This window comes from Bos grunniens, chromosome 8, assembly GCF_055505025.1.
Source record: "Bos grunniens cultivar Pamir isolate PY7600 chromosome 8, Bosgru_T2T1.0, whole genome shotgun sequence".
NCBI lineage: Eukaryota > Metazoa > Chordata > Mammalia > Artiodactyla > Bovidae > Bos > Bos grunniens.
In genome coordinates, this window is record NC_141172.1 from 6,422,234 (window position 1) to 6,443,986 (window position 21,753).

At 40.9% G+C, this 21,753-nt stretch overlaps 1 long non-coding RNA gene across 1 annotated transcript in view; it reads left to right on the forward strand.

Moving 5' to 3' along the window:
- The window catches only part of LOC147366604 (uncharacterized), a 28,809-nt gene that overhangs the window by 388 nt on the left and 6,668 nt on the right, over positions 1-21,753 (forward strand). The window contains exon 2 of the long non-coding RNA XR_015168863.1: positions 16,826-16,933. This is a non-coding gene — a long non-coding RNA (uncharacterized LOC147366604). The remainder of the gene's footprint in view (positions 1-16,825; positions 16,934-21,753) is intronic.

The following is a 21,753-nucleotide window of genomic DNA, read 5'->3' on the forward strand; positions in this document are numbered from 1 at the left end:
CTGGATGACCTCCAAGGCCACGGGAGCAGCAGACTCAGCATCACCTAGGAGCTTGTTCAGTTCAGTGTGCGCATGGGCAGTTCTTCCTGCTCACCGGGTGGGAAAAGCCTTCCTGTGAAGTATGTCACTTTGTACCTCTCTCTTTTCGGATTGATCAAAGGGATTGTAACCGCCAATGAGACACTTGAGTGGTCATTTATAACGTAAGCTGTACATTTGGGATTATTGCCTGGCTCAATGTAATATTTGTTGAAAAAAGAGATAGTTTTCCTTTTAGACTTCGGATTAGACTTTTGCTGTTTGGGGGCTTCCCTCGTGGCTCAGTGGTAAAGATTCTGTCTGAAGTGCGGAGACCTGGGTTCCATCCCTGGGTTGGGAAGATCCCCTGGAAAAGGAACTGACAGCCCACTCTGGTATTCTTGCCTGGAGAATCCCATGGACAGAAGCCTGGCAGGCTATAGTCCATGGGGTCGCAAAGAGTCAGACACGACTGAAGCAACCTAGCACAACAACTTTGCTGTTTAGTATCTTAACTCTGATAATTTTTATTTTTAATTCAGTTTATGGACTGATACTTAGCAGCATCTACTGTGTATCATGGACTGTGCTTGTTGTTGAAGATGCAGGAGTCCTGGATAGGTTGCTGCCTAAATAGCCAGAAAACAACATTTCAGTTCAGTCGCTCAGTCGTGTCCAACTCTTTGTGACCCCATGGACTGTAGCACGCCAGGCCTCCTTGTCCATCACCAGTTCCCAGAGTTTACGCAAACTCATGTGCATTGAGTCGGTGATACCATCCAACCATCTCATCCTCTGTCATCCCCTTAAATCTCTCCCAGCATCAGGGTCTTTTCAAATGAGTCAGTTCCTCGCATCAGGTGGCCAAAGTATTAGAGTTTCAGCATCAGTCCTTCCAATGAATATTCAGAACTGATTTCCTTTAGGATTGACTGGTTGGGTCTCCTTGCTGCCCAGGGGATTCTCAAGAGTCTTCTCCAACACCACACCTCAAAAACATCCTTTCTTTAGCGCTCAGCTTTCTTTATAGTCCAACTGTCACATCCATACATGACTACTGGAAAAACCATAGCTTTAACTAGATGGAACTTTGTTGGCAAAATAATATCTCTGATTTTTAATATGCTGTCTAGGCTGGTCATAACTTTTCTTCCAATGAGCAAGCATCTTTTAATTTCATGGCTGCAGTCACCATCTGTAGTGATTTTGGAGCTCAAAAAAATAAAGTCTGTCACTGTTTCCACTGTTTCCCCATCTATTTGCCATCAAGGGATGGGACTAGATGCCATGATCTTCGTTTTCTGAAGGTTGAGTTTTAAGCCAACTTTTTCACTCTCCTCTTTCACTTTCATCAAGAGGCTCTTTAGTTCTTCTTTGCTTTCTGCCATGAGGGTGGTGTCATCTGCATATCTGAGGTTATTGATATTTCTCCCGGCAATGTTGATTCCAACTTGTGCTTCATCCAGCCTGACATTTCGTGTGATGTACTCTGCATATAAGTTAAATAAGCAGGGTGACAACATACAGCCTTGACATACTCCTTTCCTGATTTGGAACCAGTCTGCTGTTCCATGTCCAGTTCTAACTGTTGCTTCTTGACCTTGTTAGAAATGTACATTTGAGGCTGCATCTCAGATTTGCTGAGTCAGAATCTCTGCACTGGGGCTCTTTCGAGAACTGTGGTTTCACAAGCTCTCTAGATGATGATGATATGTGCTAAAGTTGAGAAGCACTGATCTGGGGCAGTGATTCTCACTTTGCTGCAGATTAGAATCAAGGGGGAGTGACTGAAATAAAGCAGTTACGTTGTAGTGGGGAGGGGGAGGGGCCGCAGGACATCCAGGCAGGAGTATTTTTTTTTTTTTTTTAACTTTACAATATTGTATTGGTTTTGCCAAATATCGAAATGAATCTGCCACAGGTATACATGTGCTCCCCATCCTGAACCCTCCTCCCTCCTCCCTCCTCATACCCTCCCTCTGGGTCGTCCCAGTGCACCAGCCCCAAATATCCAGTATCGTGCATCGAACCTGGACTGGCGACTCGTTTCATACATGATAGTATACATGTTTTAATGCCATTCTCCCAAATCTTCCCACCCTCTCCCTCTCCCACAGAGTCCAAAAGACTGTTCTGTACATCAGTGTCTCTTTTGCTGTCTCGTATACAGGGTTATTGTTACCATCTTTCTAAATTCCATATATATGTGTTAGTATACTGTATTGGTGTTTTTCTTTCTGGCTTACTTCACTCTGTATAGTAGGCTCCAGTTTCATCCATCTCATTAGAACTGATTCAAATGAATTCTTTTTAATGGCTGAGTAATACTCCATTATGTATATGTACCATAGCTTTCTTATCCATTCATCTGCTGATGGACATCTAGGTTGCTTCCATGTCCTGGCTATTATAAACAGTGCTGCGATGAACATTGGGGTACACGTGTCTCTTTCCCTTCTGGTTTCCTCAGTGTGTATGCCCAGCAGTGGGATTGCTGGATCATAAGGCAGTTCTATTTCCAGTTTTTTAAGGAATCTCCACAGTTCTCCATAGTGGCTGTCCTAGTTTGCATTCCCACCAACAGTGTAAGAGGGTTCCTTTTTCTCCACACCCTCTCCAGCATTTATTGCTTGTAGACTTTTGGATTGCAGCCATTCTGACTGGCGTGAAATGGTACCTCATAGTGGTTTTGATTTGCATTTCTCTGATAATGAGTGATGTTGAGCGTCTTTTCATGTGTTTGTTAGCCATCTGCATGTCTTCTTTGGAGAAATGTCTATTTAGTTCTTTGGCCCATTTTTTGATTGGGTCATTTATTTTTCTGAATTGAGCTGTAGGAGTTGCTTGTATATTTTTGAGATTAGTTGTTTGTCAGTTGCTTCATTTGCTATTATTTTCTCCCATTCTGAAGGCTGTCTTTTCACCTTGCTAATAGTTTCCTTTGTTGTGCAGAAGCTTTTAAGGTTAATTAGGTCCCATTTGTTTATTTTTGCTTTTATTTCCAATACTCTGGGAGGTGGGTCATAGAGGATCCTGCTGTGATGTATGTCGGAGAGTGTTTTGCCTATGTTCTCCTCTAGGAGTTTTATAGTTTCTGGTCTTACGTTCAGATCTTTAATCCATTTTGAGTTTATTTTTGTGTATGGTGTTAGAAAGTGTTCTAGTTTCATTCTTTTACAAGTGGTTGACCAGTTTTCCCAGCACCACTTATTAAAGAGATTGTCTTTTCTCCATTGTATATTCTTCCCTCCTTTGTCAAAGATAAGGTGTCCATAGGTGTGTGGATTTATCTCTGGGCTTTCTATTTTGTTCCACTGATCTATATTTCTGTCTTTGTGCCAGTACCATACTGTCTTGATGACTGTGGCTTTGTAGTAAAGCCTGAAGTCAGGTAGGTTGATTCCTCCAGTTCCATTCTTCTTTCTCAAGATAGCTTTGGCTATTCGAGGTTTTTTGTATTTCCATACAAATTGTGAAATTATTTGTTCTAGCTCTGTGAAGAATACTGTTGGTAGCCTGATAGGGATTGCATTGAATCTATAAATTGCTTTGGGTAGTATACTCATTTTCACTATATTGATTCTTCCAATCCATGAACATAGTATATTTCTTCATCTGTTAGTGTCCTCTTTGATTTCTTTCACCAGTGTTTTATAGTTTTCTATATATAGGTCTTTAGTTTCTTTAGGTAGATATATTCCTAAATATTTTATTCTTTCCATTGCAATGGTGAATGGAATTGTTTCCTTAATTTCTCTTTCTGTTTTCTCATTATTAGTGTATAGGAATGCAAGGGATTTCTGTGTGTTGATTTTATATCCTGCAACTTTACTATATTCATGGATTAGTTCTAGTAATTTTCTGGTGGAATCTTTAGGGTTTTCTATGTAGAGGATCATGTCACCTGCAAATAGTGAGAGTTTTATTTCTTCTTTTCCAATTTGGATTCCTTTTATTTCTTTTTCTGCTCTGATTGCTGTGGCCAAAACTTCCAAAACTATGTTGAATAGTAATGGTGAAAGTGGGCACCCTTGTCTTGTTCCTGACTTTAGAGGAAATGCTTTCAATTTTTCACCATTGAGGATAATGTTTGCTGTGGGTTTGTCATATATAGCTTTTATTATGTTGAGGTATGTTCCTTCTATTCCTGCTTTCTGGAGAGTTTTTATCATAAATGGATGTTGAATTTTGTTAAAGGCTTTCTCTGCATCTATTGAGATGATCATATGGTTTTTATTTTTCAATTTGTTAATGTGGCGTTTTACATAGATTGATTTGTGGATAGTGAAGAATCCTTGCATCCCTGGGATAAAGCCCACTTGGTCATGGTGTATGATCTTTTTAATGTGTTGTTGGATTCTGATTGCTAGAATTTTGTTAAGGATTTTTGCATCTATGTTCATCAGTGATATTGGCCTGTAGTTTTCTTTTTTTGTGGGATCTTTGTCAGGTTTTGGTATTAGGGTGATGGTGGCCTCATAGAATGAGTTTGGAAGTTTACCTTCCTCTGTAATTTTCTGGAAGAGTTTGAGTAGGATAGGTGTTAGCTCTTCTCTAAATTTTTGGTAGAATTCAGCTGTGAAGCTGTCTGGACCTAGGCTTTTGTTTGCTGGAAGATTTTTGATTACAGTTTCAATTTCCGTACTTGTGATGGGTCTGTTAAGATTTTCTATTTCTTCCTGGTCGAGTTTTGGAAAGTTGTACTTTTCTAAGAATTTGTCCATTTCTTCCACGTTGTCCATTTTATTGGCATATAATTGTTGATAGTAGTCTCTTATGATCCTTTGTATTTCTGTGTTGTCTGTTGTGATCTTGGCAGGAGTATTTTTTAAAGCTTCTTGAGTAATCCCCACATGCTGTCAAGGTGCTAACCACAGGTATACCCTAGAGATATACCTCCAAGTGTGGCCCCTGGAGAAAGCAGCCCCCAGCCAGACCTACTGAATCTCAGTCTGCATTTCTAAGGGGCTTTCCAAGTGGTTTTTATGCGTGTGAGGGTTTTGGAAAAACATCTGTAAGGCCTCCTCCAACATTAAGAATCTATGATTTTGTGGAGTATGTCTTTCTGTTTTACAGACTCTTAGAAGGCCCCATTTCTTCACCTTTTTCTCTTTGACATGATCTTCATTATGGGTCTTTAGTGCACTTGAAGTTTGAAATTTTCATTAGACTTTTGGCCTCTCAAGAGACCTAGGAGGTTATCAAGGGCACTGTACCTGTCTGACAGAGGTGCAGCCCCACCTAAACCGGTCAAGAATTCCCAAGAGACCATGGGAACCGTAAAAACTGACTCAGCCACTGGGTCACTGCCGTTTCTCATACACCAAATCATATCATGAGGAGTTACTTTTGGTTTTCCGCAAACGGTGGTGAGGTTGGAGATAATACTGAGCTTGCTTTGAGGGGGCTGGAGACAGGGATGTTTCAGAGTGGAGCAGCCCACTGAAGATGCTGCCAGTTGCTCCTGAGGACAGGGCAAGAAGAAAGGGTGATTCCCAAGGGACTGAAAGGTGAGTGGTTTCTGGTGTGGATGAAACGTTGTCTGCCATATCAGTCAATGAAGGATGTTGCAGTCACCAAGCCAGCAGCCACGGGCAGTTGCCTGGACTGTTCAGCGTGAGGGGACCCAAGATGGCGAAAAGCAGGATGCTGGTCCCAGATAGCTGATGTGCAAATCAAAGGAATGATTTCAATGAACCCAGACTCTCGGATCTTCCCATACTTAGAAAAGCACTAAATTCTTTAACTTGATGTTTGGCTTTTTTTTAAAGTAAACAGTAGTCTTTTGATGTTCTAACTACTGAACTTCTATATACCCTGGCTTCTCCCTCACCTCTTTGGAGCAGCCCCTCAGAGCAATCCGAGGCTGCCTTCTGAGCTTAAGTCCTCAGAAAATTTGCCAAATAAAACATGATGCTCAACTCTTAGGCTGTGCATTTCTTTTAGTCCAGGCTTCTGATGACTACGAAGGGACCCAAACAGACTTCTCTCCTTCATCTGAACTTGATGAGGACCTGGAGCTTGGTGCCAGCAGAGGCCTCTTGGGCCCGTCCACCTCTTCAGAGAGCCCAGAGGAATCTGGGTGAGGGTCTCCTGGTTCTTGAATCTCTTGTTATTGGCTGATGGTCCTAAGTTTTATTCAGTGGTATTTAAATTCTCTGGAGGACTCAGTTACCCTTGAAACTTAGATTCAAGAAGAGGCACATGGGTTATCCTCAGAGAAAGAAGCTGGGAAGATTTCTGCTCAGCTTAGACACCGAGTGGCTCATCCTCAGTTGAGAGACTGGGATGACCTCGCTCAACTGAAAGTCACTGGGCAGCACTGGACCAGGGAATTAAGTGGCATCATTTTCCCTTGAATTGGTAGTTGGAATAGTTTGAACAGAGTTTGTTGAAATAAAAGTGATCGCAACAAACCAACCCTGGAATGGGAAACAAAGCTTTCAAAAGGAAAAGGAACGACAGATTCAGTTTAGTTCAGTTCAGTCGCTCAGTCGTGTCCGACTCTTTGCGACCCCACGAACCACAGCACGCCAGGCCTCCCTGCCCATCGCCAACTCCCGGAGTTTATTCAAACTTAGGTCTATTGAGTCGGTGATACCATCCAACCATCTCATCCTCTGTCGTCCCCTTCTCCTCCCACCTTCAATCTTTCCCAGCATCAGGGTCTTTTCAAATGAGTCAGTTCTTTCCATCAGGTGGCCAAAGTATTGGCGTTTCGGCTTCAGCATCAGTCCTTCCAATGAATATTCAGGACTGATTTCCTTTAGGATGGACTGGTTGGATCTCCTTGCATGCAAGGGACTCTCAAGTCTTCTCCAACACCACAGTTCAAAAGCATCCATTCTTTGGCGCTCGGCTTTCTGTATAGTCCAATTCTCACATCCACACATAGAGTATCCAATCATAGAGTAGTCATCTCTTATTGGGAATCCCTCTTGGGATTATCTGAGTTTTTTTCCCCCACTCATTTTAGAAAATAGAAAACCGATGAAGTCAATTGTTCAAGGTCCTCCTAATCCAGTACTCTTTCTCTTGTACTATTTGTCATATATCAGAATTTTGTGCTGATATGAGTTGGTTTGACACTTTCATTTATTAAAATGAGTAAGATGAAAGGGCGATAGTGAAACCACGGCAGAACTTCATGCATCAGTGTTGTGGCTTCTTTGCTGAATTAGGTAACAGTTTCTGAATACTGGAAAAATGATTCCTTCATTTTTTGTTTGCTATTTATGGTGTAATGACTCAGACATGCACACTTTTAAGTCTGATTCTCTTATTAACACAATCTCTGTCAACATCGTAACCAGAAATTGGCACACTTTTCCTGTGAAGGGCAAGAGAGTAATATGTTAGGCATTATGGGTCTCATATAGTCTGTGTCACGTTTTCTTCATTTGTTTCTATAACCCTTTTAAAACATAACAACTCTTGATTTACAGCATTTGCCCATTTCCATGGTGTAAGTATTTAAACCATGACTGATGTCAGCCTACCAGCGTGCTGTCACACTGCATTTGGATTTGGGGAGAGATGTACTGTGCCACAGGGCAGTATGTCCTTAGGTAATATTTCTACCATAAAGATAAGGCTACAGTAACTAATCTCAAGAGCATACAGAGTAAAATAAAATCTAGTAAAATACATAGGAAGTGGTGAATTTGGTTATTAACTACCTTTGTAATTTTATGTATTTAATTCAGTTCATGTAATTTGATTTTTAATAATGCCTGTATTTAAGAAGCAGCTGACAAAATTCCTGGAAAGTTAATAGTCTGCTTCAGCCCTGGTAGGTTGGTTCAGACCAGCTCCAGCAATGACAGTTGATGATGTTTTTCCAAAGGGAGGCTTCTAGCAGATGGGTTCACGCCGTCATTGCTCTGTATTATAATACTCAAAATTAAGTGCATTATAATACTCAAAATGGATTAGAGTTCTGAAATGTCAAGGTAGAATAGGTTTCATGTCTTTTCTGCCCTTGTTCAAAAAAATATAACTTGAAAGGAATTTCCAGTGTTAGAAAAATACTTTGTTGAACGGCTTCCTGAAGTTCTGAGAAAGGGCATGTTCCTCTGGATCTTGAACTTAAACATAGAAGAGAGCTTTCTCATATTGCTCTAATGACTACGTAGTGATTCTGTTATATTTTGAGGTTTATTTTAAAACAAATCTGAATAGCCTGGTCACATAATCCGCCACTTAGTATGGTAAAGGTTAATTCTATGAATCCCAGCATTTTTTTTTAAGCTTGTGGTCAAATATGTAAACCATAAAATTCATCATTTTAAGCATTTTAAATGTACTCATAAAATATATTCTCACTGTTGTGCAAACATTGCCACCATCTGTCTCCAGAAGTTTATTGTCCCAAACTGAAACTCTGTGCCCATTAAATAGTAAGTTCTCATCACACCCCTCCAACACCCTGGCAACTATCATTCAGCAACTTTCTGTCTCTATGAATCTGACCACTGTAGGTGGCTGCTATAAGTGGAATCATACATCATTTGTCCTTTTGTGACTTACTTCACTTAGCAGGTTTTTGAGGTTTATCTGTGTGTGGCATGTCAGAATTTCTTTCCTTTTTTTAAGAATGAATAATATTCCATTATATGTGTCTATCATATATTATTTATCCATTTATTGAAGGAAATTAGGGTTGTTTCCACCTTTTAGCTCTTGTGAATAAAGCTATACTGTGAGAAGCACCAAGTTTAGTTAGAAAAATCCACCCATGAACATGGATACTGTATGGCACCATAAAAAATTCACTTATTGAAAGAGTGTATATGGATATTTTTCGCTTAGGGTCACTTAGATATTATAATAAAGCTTGGTTTGCATACACTGTGGAATTCCTTCTGTGTTTGAAAATGGAGCTATTTATCTTTTTTGTAAGATTTAAATACAATATGATCAATATTATAATGGCAGTCTAATCTCTCCCATGAGCTTCCCCAGTGGCTCAGCGATAAATAATCCACCTGCCAAGGCAGGAGACACAGACATCTGTTCGATCCCTGGGTCAGGGAGATCCCCTGAAGAAGGCAATGGTAACCCGCTTCAGTATTCCTGCCTGGAAATCTCATGGACAGAGGAGCCTGGCAGGCTACAGTCCATGGAGTCACAAAGAGTCGGACCTAACTTAGCTATTCAACAACGTTTTGGTTATGTCTTTCTAAAATAGTTTCTCCAGATGTTTGGTAACTTGAGTTTTGCTAAGTTAAATTAAATGATGGGAATTCATTGAATTATCCAAGTCAGTTCAAGTAAGATAAAATACCTGAATGTTATCTGCTAAACGAGTCTAAATTGACTTACCTTGTCTCCTTATGAGTGAGTGTGTGTGCTCAGCTGCTTCAGTTGTGTCCGACTCTTTGCAACGCTATGGACGGTAGCTCCTTAGGAAGGGGAAACTAAAGATGTGTGTGTTTGTTAGATACACATCTGGTACCACACTGAAGAAAGAAATTGGTATTTGTTTCTAGAGGTTGTGGAATATTCCAGTTGGGAAATGCTGGCATGGAGAAGACTACAATGACTTGGTGCTTGGCACTTTTTGCTAGAGATTAAGATTTTTAAGGGTTGGAATTGTAATATGTAATTGAAGCTACTAAAGATATTAATGGAAAGATTTCATTATGGAAAGAAAATAGGATGTGGCATTTTCAGCAAAATAAGGTATGAAGAATGGAAAAGCATTTTGTTAGGGGAAAACAATGAGCGTGCCCTAGACTCAGGTATGTGTTTGTTTTGGAGGTGGAAAAACAAACCAATAAGGACACGAAAAGTTGTGACTAGTTCTAGAGAGAGAGCCCTATAAAGAAGTTTTGTAAATGGTCCAGCTGAGACTAGATTAAATGTAGTTAGATAAGTGGATTTTGTTAGAAAAGTAGGCTGATGCAAGACTAGATTTTTGTTCCTCTCTGTTAAGAGGACAAAGTTTTCTTGGAATATAGCTTTTGGTAACAGATCATGAGTTTGTTTGCCTTTAAGACACTTGTATTTGCTTTTTGAAATCTTTTGTCACTTTAAGTGACTAAGTTGCTTCGCAAGGACCTATGATCCTATTGGACCAAGTGTTTGAAAGCTATTTAATATTTTTTGACAAACTGCCTGCCTGAATAGCAAATTGTAACTAAGGTTCTTCTGACCTCCAGCTCACTCTGGGATGCTTCAGAGGAACCCTGGGGGCAACTCAGAGAGGAAAATTAAAATAATTAGGCTTATCTGATATGTTAAATTACTTGAGAAGAACTGTCAAGTGATTGGAGATTAACCTTATATTGTATGGATAATTAACATTAATAGAGATATTCTAAAATTTATATGGAATTCCTAAAAATGTGATATGTACTGATATAATGTTATCAGTCATGTTCCAGTTATCTTAAAATGTTGTATGTCACAGAAATATCCAAGATTCTTGTCAGTTGGCTTGTAATCAGATCTTTCACCATGCTATTTAAGACTTTTGTGGTCTATAGACAATCATTGTTTTACTCTTTTTATAAAATGAAGATCTTCAAGAAAATTCATAAAAGACTTCTTGATACATGTTTCTGATAACTTATGACCATACTGCTAAACTGTGTAAGAAATTACAAAACTCTGATAGAAACTTGACAGCTTCATCCAGATCAACAGGAATGAATTACATGGAACTGAATGAATTGATAAATATGATTTATAATTCTATGATTTTTTCTGAAATATACCAGCTTTTAATCTTTATTTTCCAGAAAAACCTTTACTCTTATGCTATGACTTACTACAAGATGATAAATTGCCCCTTGGTAAACAAAGATGGAACCCATTTTTTTTCTCTTTACCTGATCCTTCCAGAATTTGGCTTCTCCATCTGACTTGATGGTTTCTTGCAATCAGGTTACTTCTTATACTACCCATTGTTTTAACTGGCCCTTTATTTTCAGGGTGTTTATGGTTTGTCTCTCTCTCTACTGGCATATGACTTTATTAATGTAACCCATCTGTATTGCTTATATCCTGTCTGTTTTATAAGACTGTTGTCTCTTGCATTGCCCAGTGTGTATCCAGGGCTCCAACAAAAGAGATGTCATGATAGAGTTCATCATATATACATAGAATCATCGTAATTGTGAAACTCTAGGTATGAGAAAAAACCACAAGGGAGAACATTTCCTGAATCACAACAGCCTGATAAGACAGGCAATCAAGAGAATTTTAGATTATCGATTATCAATAAGGGCTGATCCAGCAAAGATCAGCACACCAGATGGCGTAGCAATAGAGTCTTCACCTGATTAGGAATAAAACTTCTTAGCACCGTCAACAAGATTGGTCATGAAATGCCTCTCAAATGTTAGTTGAATTAATGACCAATGTGAGGCGCTGTGGATGAAAAGTATTGCCTTCCTTATCAGTAAACAAAGGATGTTGGCAGCCACCAGCCCAGCAGCCACAGCAGCCGCCTGGACTGTTCACCTTGAGGGGATTCAGGCTGCAGACAAGCAGGATACTGGCCATAGATACTTAAGGTGCATAATGAAGGAATGATTTCAGAGAGGCCAGACTCTGGCACCTTACCAAACACAGATGCTGCTGCTGCTGCTGCTGCTGCGTCGCTTCAGTCGTGTCTGACTCTGTGCGACCCCATAGACATCGGACCAGCTGTGCTCCCTCGTCACTAGGATTCTCCAGGCAAGAACACTGGAGTGGGTTAACATTTCCTTCTCCAATGCATGAAAGTGAAAAGTGAAAGTGAAGTCGCTCAAATGTGTCTGACTCTTAGAGACCCCATGGACTGCAGCCCACCAGGCTCCTCCGTCCATGGGATTTTCCAGGCAAGAGTGCTGGAGTGGGGTGCCATTGCCTTCTTCCCAAACACAGCAAACCTCTAAATTCATTAACTTGAGATGTTTCCTTTTCTTTAACAGTAATCTTTTGATGTTCTGACTACCTACTTTTGGGCTTCCCTTGTGGCTCAGCTGGTAAAGAATCTGCCTGCAATGTGGGACACCTGGGTTCACTCCCTGGGTTGGATCCTCTGCAGAAGGGAACGGCTACCCACTCCAGTATTCTGGCCTGGAGAATTTCATCGGCCGGATAGTCCATGGGGTCACAGAGAGCTGGACACGACGGAGTGACTTTCACTTTCACTTTTAGGCTTCCCTGATAGCTGTTGGTAAAGAATCTGCCTGCAGTGCAGGAGACCCTGGTTCAATTCCTGGGTCAGGAAGATCTGCTGGAGAAGGGATAGGCTACTCACTCCAGTATTCTTGGGCTTCTCTGATGGCTCAGCTAGTAAAGAATCCGCCTGCAATGTGGGAGGATTTGATACCTAGGTTAGGAAGATCCCCTGCAGAAGGGAAAGGCTACCCACTCACGTATTCTGGCTTGGAAAATTCCTTGGAGTATATGGTTCCAAGGGGTCGCAAAGAGTCAGACATGACTGAGTGACTTTCAATTCACTTCACCTAGTTATTGTTGCAAACCCCCTGTATCCTGGCTCTTTTTTTAACTCTTCAGCACAGTCCTGCATACCAATTTCCTTGTTTTAACTATTTTCCATGACTTGCCCCTTTAAATTTTTGGAGGACAGGCACGATTTCAAGGCCAGGAGTGCTTGTGAATATGATGCTGCCCTGAAGCCACAGTTTCAGGTTGTTGTTGGGACATGTGGCTAGAAGGTGTGAGGAATTCTTGATGCCCAACTCTGGTTTCTGCAGCCAGAGCTTTAGTGGAAGTCCTGTTTAGGCATTGTGAACGAGGGTGGAGTGTGCCATAAGAAACACCAAATGCTTGGGTCTCGTTTGGTCTGTTTCATTCAGTGACTTTTTATCTGGGATGGGAGAGGCCTTGGTACAGTATTGTGTGTCCAGAGTCCTTATCTGTTTCACATACAGAGACAGCAACTCATCTTTCGACTCTGTTCTCATGTCGGTCATTACCGAGTGTTGAGAGAACTGGCCAGACGTGCCTACTGCTACTGCTACTGCTGCTGAGTTGCTTCAGTCGTGTCCGACTCTGTGCGACCCCATAGACTGCAGCCCACTAGGCTCTTCTTTCCCTGGGATAGTGCTTGTCTATTAGCTACTGTACGTGTGGTAGTTTGATACTGTTCATCTCAACATCCTAATTTATTCCTGGCCCGCTTCACTCTCCGCTGGGAAACAGAAGCTTGTTTTTCTGTGGCTCAGTCCGTTTATTGCTTCTTTCCTGAACCAGTTGACGTGTGCATTTTTAGATACATGGATTGCTTCTGACACTGTTCTTTCTGATCTGACTGATTTCACTCAGTGGGATTCTCTGGATTTAGCGATGTTCCTGTCAAGGGCACGCTCTCATTCTTTTACATGGCTGTCATCCTCCATCGTCTTCCTAGACGGCTTCTTTCTGCATTCATCTCTCCATGGACGCTCCGTGTGCTGCCACATCCTCTGTCGTAAGTGGTGCTCGTGGTCCACGTGGGTCATTTGTCTCTTTGAAAACTGGGTTTCTGCAAATACGCCCCTAGAGGTGGGTCTGCCCCCCAGGAACTTGTGTCCCATTTTTTCACGTGGAACACACAGTCCTTGTGATGGGATGTTTGTTTCCAGTGCCCCGTCGGCTGCAGGTGTACAGCATCTTCCCCCACCTCCACCTACATGTCTCTTCTTCTTGGCTCTCTGGCCGTGTAGGTTATCCCAGAGTGCCTGGCTCACCACCCTTGCTCTGCAGGAGGGCCCTGTTTTCTCTGTATTAGTGGCTATGAGTCTCTCCCCGCTGTCTCCTCCATGTCCGCAGCCCCCCTTTTCCATTGTTGACAACCATCCGTTTTGTGTTCTAAGTCTGTGCGTCACTTTCACTTTTGGAACACAGTCGTTGGTGGGTGTGGACGTCTCTCCATTTCACCTGTGATAGTGTGCTGTCAGTGTTCGTCTTGCTGACCTCCCTGAGGTCATTGTTAGGTACAGAAGTTCCTGTGGATAGCATGATGTCCTTCCTTTCCTCCACCACAACAGATTCCCTCTTGTGTGTGCATCACTTCTGTCTCCATTCATCTGGCCATGCCCATCTGGTTTGCTTCCAATTTTGGGATATTATAAATACTGCTGTGGTGTCTGCTTCAGTGCACAGGTCCTCTGGAATTCTTGTTTTCAAACCATACATTCTGAAGAGGGGGACTGCCCGATCACACGGTAGCTCATTGTCTGAATTTCTTTTAAAGGCCGCTGCATCCCACTGTCTTCCCCACTACACCCTGGGAGGGTCCCCTCTCCCTTCACCTCTCTCAGCTTTTCACCTTTGTTGATGTTCTGATGATGGCTGTTTCAGTGGGGCCTCTGACCCCTCCTCCCAGTTTGCTTTGAATGTCTCTAATAAATTGCCATCCTGAACATCATTTTAGGTGGTTTTTTTTTTTTTTGGTTTGTTTCTTTAAATGGTGGGAGTGGCAGTTGCCTGGTGATCATTTCTTCTTCCTACTTTCCCCTGTTTATAATTCTTTTCCATGACTAATCCCTTGAAATGTTGGGAGGACAGGTATTATTTCAGGCTCAGTAGCCCTCATGAATATTAAGTTCTGAGAATCAGTATTGTTCAGGTTGTTGTTGGGCCATAGGGCTAGAAGGCAGAAGGATTTCTTCATCCCTGGCTCTGGTTTCTAAAGCAGTCAGAGCTTCTGGAAGTCATGTTTTGGGATTGTGAAGGATGGTGTAATGTGCCAGACTGAACACCAAATGCGTGGGTCTCGTTCCTCTGTTTTATGCCTCCACCCCCCCGCCCCCAGAGTTGGAGTAACATTGGTATATGGTACTGTGGGACTCCAGAGTCTTTCTCAATTTCACAGTTCCACGAGACAGCTGCTGAACTACTCACTGATTCTTTTCTCAAGTATGTTATTGCTGAGTCTTGTCAGAATTAGCTTTGTGTCCGTAGGTCCTGGTTGATTATCTACAGTATATGTCATGGTTTGTTTCTTCATCTCAACCTGCATGGTGGACCCCTCGGCCCCTTCATTCTCCTTTGTTAATCAGAAGTTTTTCTGTTTCTGTGTCTGTCTGTCATTTCCTGCATGTATTGACGATGTGCATTTCAGATTCATGGGATAGCTTATGATATTGTTCTTTGATTTTGACTGACTTCACTGGAAAAGGTCAGTTTTCATTCCAATCCCAAAGGCAATGCCAAAGAATGCTCAAACTACCGCTCAATTGCACTCATCTCACACACTAGTAAAGTAATGCCCAAAATTCTCCAAGCCAGGCTTCAGCAATACATGAACCGTGAACTTCCTGATGTTCATGCTGGTTTTAGAAAAGGCAGAGGAACCAGAGAATTGCCAACATCCACTGGATCATCGAAAAAGCAAAAGAGTTCCAGAAAAACATCTACTTTTGCTTTATTGACTATGCCAAAGCCTTTGACTGTGTGGATCACAACAAACTGGAAAATAAGAGATGGGAATACCAGACCACCTGACCTACCTCTTGAGAAATTTGTATGCAGGTCAGGAAGCAACAGTTAGAACTGGACATGGAACAACAGACTGGTTCCAAATAGAGAAAGGAGTACATTAAGGCTGTCACCCTGCTTATTTAACTTATATGCAGAGTACATCAGTACTCTTGCCTGGAAAATCCCATGGATGTAGGAGCCTGGTAGGCTGCAGTCCATGGGGTCGCTAAGAGTCGGGCACGACTGAGTGACTTCACTTTCACTTTTCATTTTTATGCATTGGAGAAGGAAATGGCAACCCACTCCAGTGTTCTTGCCTGGAGAATCCCAGGGACGGGGGAGCCTGGTGGGCTGCCGTCTATGGGGTCGCACAGAGTCAGACACAACTGAAGGGACTTAGCAGCAGCAGCAGCAGAGTACATCATGAGAAATGCCAGGCTGGATGAAGCACAAGCTGGAATTAAGACTGCCAGGAGAAATATCAATAACCTCAGATATTCAGATGACACCACTCTTATGTCAGAAAGCAAAGAACTAAAGAGCCTCTTGATGAAAGTGAAAGAGGAGACTGAAAAAGTTGGTTTAAAACTCAACATTCAGAAAACGAAGACCATGGCATCTGGTCCCATCCCTTCATGGCAAATAGATGGGGAAACAGTGGAAATAGTGGCAGACTTTATTTTCTTGGGCTCCCAAATCACTGCATATGGTGACTGGAGCCATGAAATAAAAATGAAAATAAAAATAAAAAGATGCTTGAAATAAAAAGACGCTTACTCCTTGGAAGGAAAGTTATGACCAACCTAGACAGCATATTCAAAAGCAGAGACATTACTTTGCCAACAAAGGTCCATCTAGTCAAAGCTATGGTTTTTCCAGTGGTCATGTATGGATGTGAGAGTTGGACGGTAAAGAAAGCTGAGCACCGAAGAACTGATGCTTTTGAACTGTGGTGTTGAAGAAGACTCTTGAGAGTCCCTTGCACTGCAAGGACTAGTCGATCCTAAAGGAAATCAGGCCTGAATATTCATGGGAAGGACTGATGCTGAAGCTGAAACTCCAATACTTTGGCCACCTGATGCAAAGAGCTGACTCACTAGAAAAGACCCTGACTGAAGATTGAAGGCAGGAGGAGAAGGGGACGACAGAGGATGAGATGGCTGGATGGCATCACTGACTCGATGGACATGAGTTTGGATAAACTCCGGGAGTTGGTGATGGACAGGGAGCCTGGCGTGCTGCGATTCATGGGGTCAAAAAGAGTCGGACACGACTGAGTGACTGAACTGACTTCACATCACATGAGTAGCTGTGGGTATAACTGTGTTCCTGCTGGTGGCATTCTCTCCTTCTTCATGGCTGCGTCATCTTCGGTTGTTCACAGGTCACTTCCTGCCTCTGGACTCGCCTGTCCGTGGACACTGTGTGTGCTGCCACGTGTTCTCTGTTGTCCACGGTGCTGTTTGGGTTTCTCCCAGGACACTCTTAAGAGGTGAGCCTGCCCAATCACCCTGTGGCTGAAAATTGTCAGCTTTTCAGGGCACTTCTCTACTGTTCTTCATACTAGTTGTTACCTCCCAGCTGCCCCGTAAATTAGTTCCCTTTTTTCTCCACAGCCTCTCCACCATTTATTCTTTCCTCTTTTTTTTTTTTTTTGTATTGACTTTTTGATGATGGCTCTTCATATGGAACCGGTTTATTCCTTTTCAAATTAAATTTTCCTGTGTATGGATTCACAATATTGAGCATGTTTCATGGACGTTTTAAACTGTTAACAAGGAAACTAGCATTTACCAGTTGTAATTAGTTTCCAAGTCTTTTCCTTTTGCAAAAAATTATTTTTGATTAGTTGTATGAAAATTATTTGACAGCAGGTATCATTTACAGTCTAGTATTCCTTTTGAATCAAAAGGAATAGGCTTTAGGTTCCGGGTGTTGGAAACAGCCACAAGATGGCAGCACTTCTTCATGCTCCACTCTGGTACTATGCTAATGAAACCTTAGGGTCAGTTTGACTATCTGACTCTACCTTAGGTTGAATATACCAGCTGGAACCACTGTCAGCTTATGTCTTATTACTTTTTTTTTTTTAGTTTTTATATTTCTTGTAGTACATTTGATTTATTGTTGTGGAGGTTGTAGGTATACAGGATCTCATTTAGTTATACACATATACATATCTGTTCAACTGTTGCCTTCTTTTCACATGTGTTACACAGTGTTCTGTTACCTGCTTTCCTATGTAGCTGTTGGTTCCTTGTTGACAGTCTTATATATCAGTGTGATACATCACTCCCAACCTCCTGATGAATCCCATCTTGCCTTCCCCCTTGGTAACCATGCGCTTGTTTTCTAAGTCTGTGCATCTCTTTCACTTTCATAAATTAGTGGATTGGTATCAATTTTTCCATTTCACATACAACTGATATATGATGTTTGTCTTTTTCTGACTTACCTTAGTACTGTATCCCATATTGTCTCCCAATTCATAGGTTACTACAAATGGCATTATTTCTTTTTCATGGCAGAATCCTATTATACTGTGGAAATGTGTCACTTCCTTATCCATTCATTTGTCGACAGACATTTGGTTTGCTTTTATGTTTGGGTATTGTAAATAGTGCTACAGTGCATGCTTGGGTGCATTTGTTTTTGAATTCTTATTTTCTCCTCTTATTCTCTTAGGAATGTGCCTGTCTGATCATATGAGAGCTCTATTTTCACCATTTAGACACACTTTCATAATGTTCTCTATAGTGTTTGTTACCAATTACATCCCACCAGCATTATAGGAGGGTTCCCTTTTCCCAAGCTCCCCACTATACCATTTACTGTCAGCAGCCTTTTTACAGAGAAGGCAGTGGCACCCCACTCCAGTACTCTTGCTTGGAAAATCCCATGGACAGAGAAGCCTGTTAGGCTGCAATCCAAGGGGTTGCTAAGAGTCGGGCACGACTGAGTGACTTCACTTTCACTTTTCACTTTCATGCATTGGAGAAGGAAACGGCAACCCACTCCAGTGTTCTTGCCTGGAGAATCCCAGGGACGGGGGGAGCCTGGTGGGCTGCCGTCTATAGGGTCACACAGAGTCAAACACGACTGAAGCGACTTAGCAGCAGCAGCAGCCTTTTTTATAATTGCTATTTTGACTGGTGTGAGGTGATATGTGTAATTTTCATTTTGCTATTTCACCATAATTGAGTGCCTTTCATGGAATTTCTTTTCACTACATACTGAATAAATAGTATTTTCAATATCTACTCCTCCTTCTTAGGAGATACCTGTGAAGTTTAGGTGGAAAGGTCATGATGTCTGCACATACCTGCAGATGTTTCACCAAAACAACAGTGATGCTACACACACTCTCTCTCTCACACACACACACACACATACTCAAGGGTGTTCAAGCCCATGTTGATTTATAAAGTATTCCACCTGGGTGAACAGTATGTGGGAGATCACTGCACTATTTGCAACTTTTCTACTGATGTGAATGTTTTCAAAACATAAAGTCCAAAAACACATGAAGTGTCAAGTGCTAGTCACTCAGTTGTGACCAGCTCTTTGCAACCCCAGGGACTGTAGCCCGCCAGGTTCCTCTGTCTTTGGGATTCTCCAGGCAAGAATACTGGAGTGGGCTGCCATTCCCTTCTCCAGGGGATGTTCCCCACCCAGGAATCGAACCCAGGTCTCCTGCATTTCAGGCAGATTCTTTACCATCTGAGCTACCCATGTATACAGCAATTTTAATTAAGACACTGCAAAAACCTTTATAAATATTTTGGGAAAAGTCAGCCTATAGATTTAATTTCTTGCATTTGAATGTATTCAAATTTTATTACCATTGTCTATGGATATTTAACACTAGCATTTGTGCAACAGCCCTCTTAGGCAGAGGGGGATCTTAACACACAAATCTTACACACTAAAAATAACTGTACCGTGTTCAACAAGACTGTTTTTTGATTCCGTAAACCAAGCTTGACAGAGCAGCCAATTCAAGAGAAATGATTCCAGGACATACGTGAACTTACCACTTAAGGGAACATTACAGATTATACTAAAATGTTACACAGACTTAGCGAAAGCTCATCATTTTCTCCTAGACGCAGACAGGTTCACCATGTAGACACCTGTACATTACAGCACTCTGAGGTTTTTGCAAAGCGTACATTATAGATACATTTTCCATACAGTGCAATTTTTATTGTCTAAGACATGAGTAATAGTGCACTTAAATCCAACAGTCACATTCAAATATATCAAGAGTAAACTTCAAGTACCTGGTTATTGAAGAAATACATACTGTTATTATTTTTTTAAATAATTTGTGCAAGTACAAGATTTTCAGTGTAGATGGTAATATATCTATAAGGATTCTAAACAAGAGAACGCGAGGAGTATTTGTATAGAATAAACCACCTCTCTAAAAATATGTGCATTTGGAAAATTGAAGCAAATGTCTTGGGCTGACAGGCAGGCAGTGTTACACAACTTTTTATCAGAAATCACACATATAATATGTATACTCACAGACGGTTAAAGAGAACTGCTCTAGAAGACAGTGAGCTCTCATCAGGAACCATTTTCCAGGACAATGTAGTGTCCACACTGAGTCCTGTTATCTTTCATTAATTAAACACCAATGACAGTTCTGCACTGTGGTTCAATTATAGGACATTAGTTTTTGTTTTGTTTTGTTTTTTTGAGGGGATTTAGATAACAAGTTCAGACTTTCTAAAACCTAGCATAGAGTTTCAGAAGGTCTCTTTTGGGCTTCTAGTTGAAAGGAAGAAAATGCTGTGGATGGCAGACTGTAAGGACTAGTGAAAAAAGAAGTTGTTTTTATTTAAGAAACCAAAAATTAGAAAATAACCATTTCCTACTACCTGAGACGAAATATGAGTGTAGCAACCAGTCTTTTACAGTTTTTTGTTGAGATGGTGAATTACACAAAAATACTACTTATAATAACTTAGTGTACATGCTCGGGGGGTGGGGGTGGGTGGGTGGAGTCTGTGTCATGTTTAAGAATAAGAAATGATTCATCTATGTTGTCCTGAGGTATAGGATAACCTGGATCAGATGGACTGAATGACTTCATTCTCTGGAAAATTTCAAAGCTTCCAGAACAGAGGATTAACGATTCCAAATATTGCCCATTTTTTTTGGTCCAGGAAATACCTCTGTGATTAAGGGTGCTCATAATAGACTTGTATCATTTTAATTCATAAAACCTGGATATGGGTAGACACCAAAACTGTGTCTCAGGTGAAGGTCTGACAGTCAGTGAACCTGATGCCCTAGCTAGGACTGACCCTTAAAGCAGCTACCCTTGAAACCCAACAACTACAAGAGTCACATCTTTAAGCGGTTTTCTTTGTAATGCAGCACAAGGTCCCTCTTGTTTTTCGGCTTCAAGTGACAATTACTGGTCAGATCTTTTCCATGATACTAATTTTTTTTTAACTTAAGAAGGACTGAATCAAAGACTAAAATCTCACTTTTATCCTTTAAAATGAAAAGCAGTGACTTATCTATCACCTCTACAAAATCATGCTGTGGAGTTCAAAGAAAAGTTTTAAAATAAGATACATACAAAAGTAAGTATGTATCTTAAATGATTATTGTCTTCCAAAGTTTTCCCCAGAATCACTTTAAAATCTTGCTTCAAAGACCTAATTTTTCTTAGGTTTAAAACAAGCTATAAAATTATCTTATTTCTATTGGGTTTTATAATTTCTGCTTATTTTCTTCCCATTTAATAAAATCAAAACAAAAAATTTGAAACAATTACTGACAAGTCTTAAACCACCCAAAAAGTTTCAGCATTTTGATATAACCAAATTGTTTCTTCTGATTAAAAAAAAATTATTAATTTAAATCTAAAGATCACTGTATTGCAGCAGTCCTTTGTATTAAAATATTCTTTGTGGGGGACTTACTTTTTTTTCACTCCAAAAATGGAAACCAGCCTTCACAACGAATAAATACAGAAGATGCACAATGTACATGAACATGATTATACCTCACTTAAAGCTTGTATGGGGCAATCTGCATCCTCACTAATTGAGCCACTATTCTCTTCATTATGAAAGTTTTTAAAGCCGCCTTTATCAAAGACAGTTCTCCAAACTTAACCTTAAGTATCTTATTAATACATCCACTGTAATTATTCTTTTCATCCAAGGGATGAGTAATTTAATAGTATTACTAAAAACCCTCTTCAAAATTATATTGATAAAACACTTGTCTTTGTTAGAATTCTCAAGTTTGGGAAAACCTTAGTATTTACATTATTAGATGACCCCT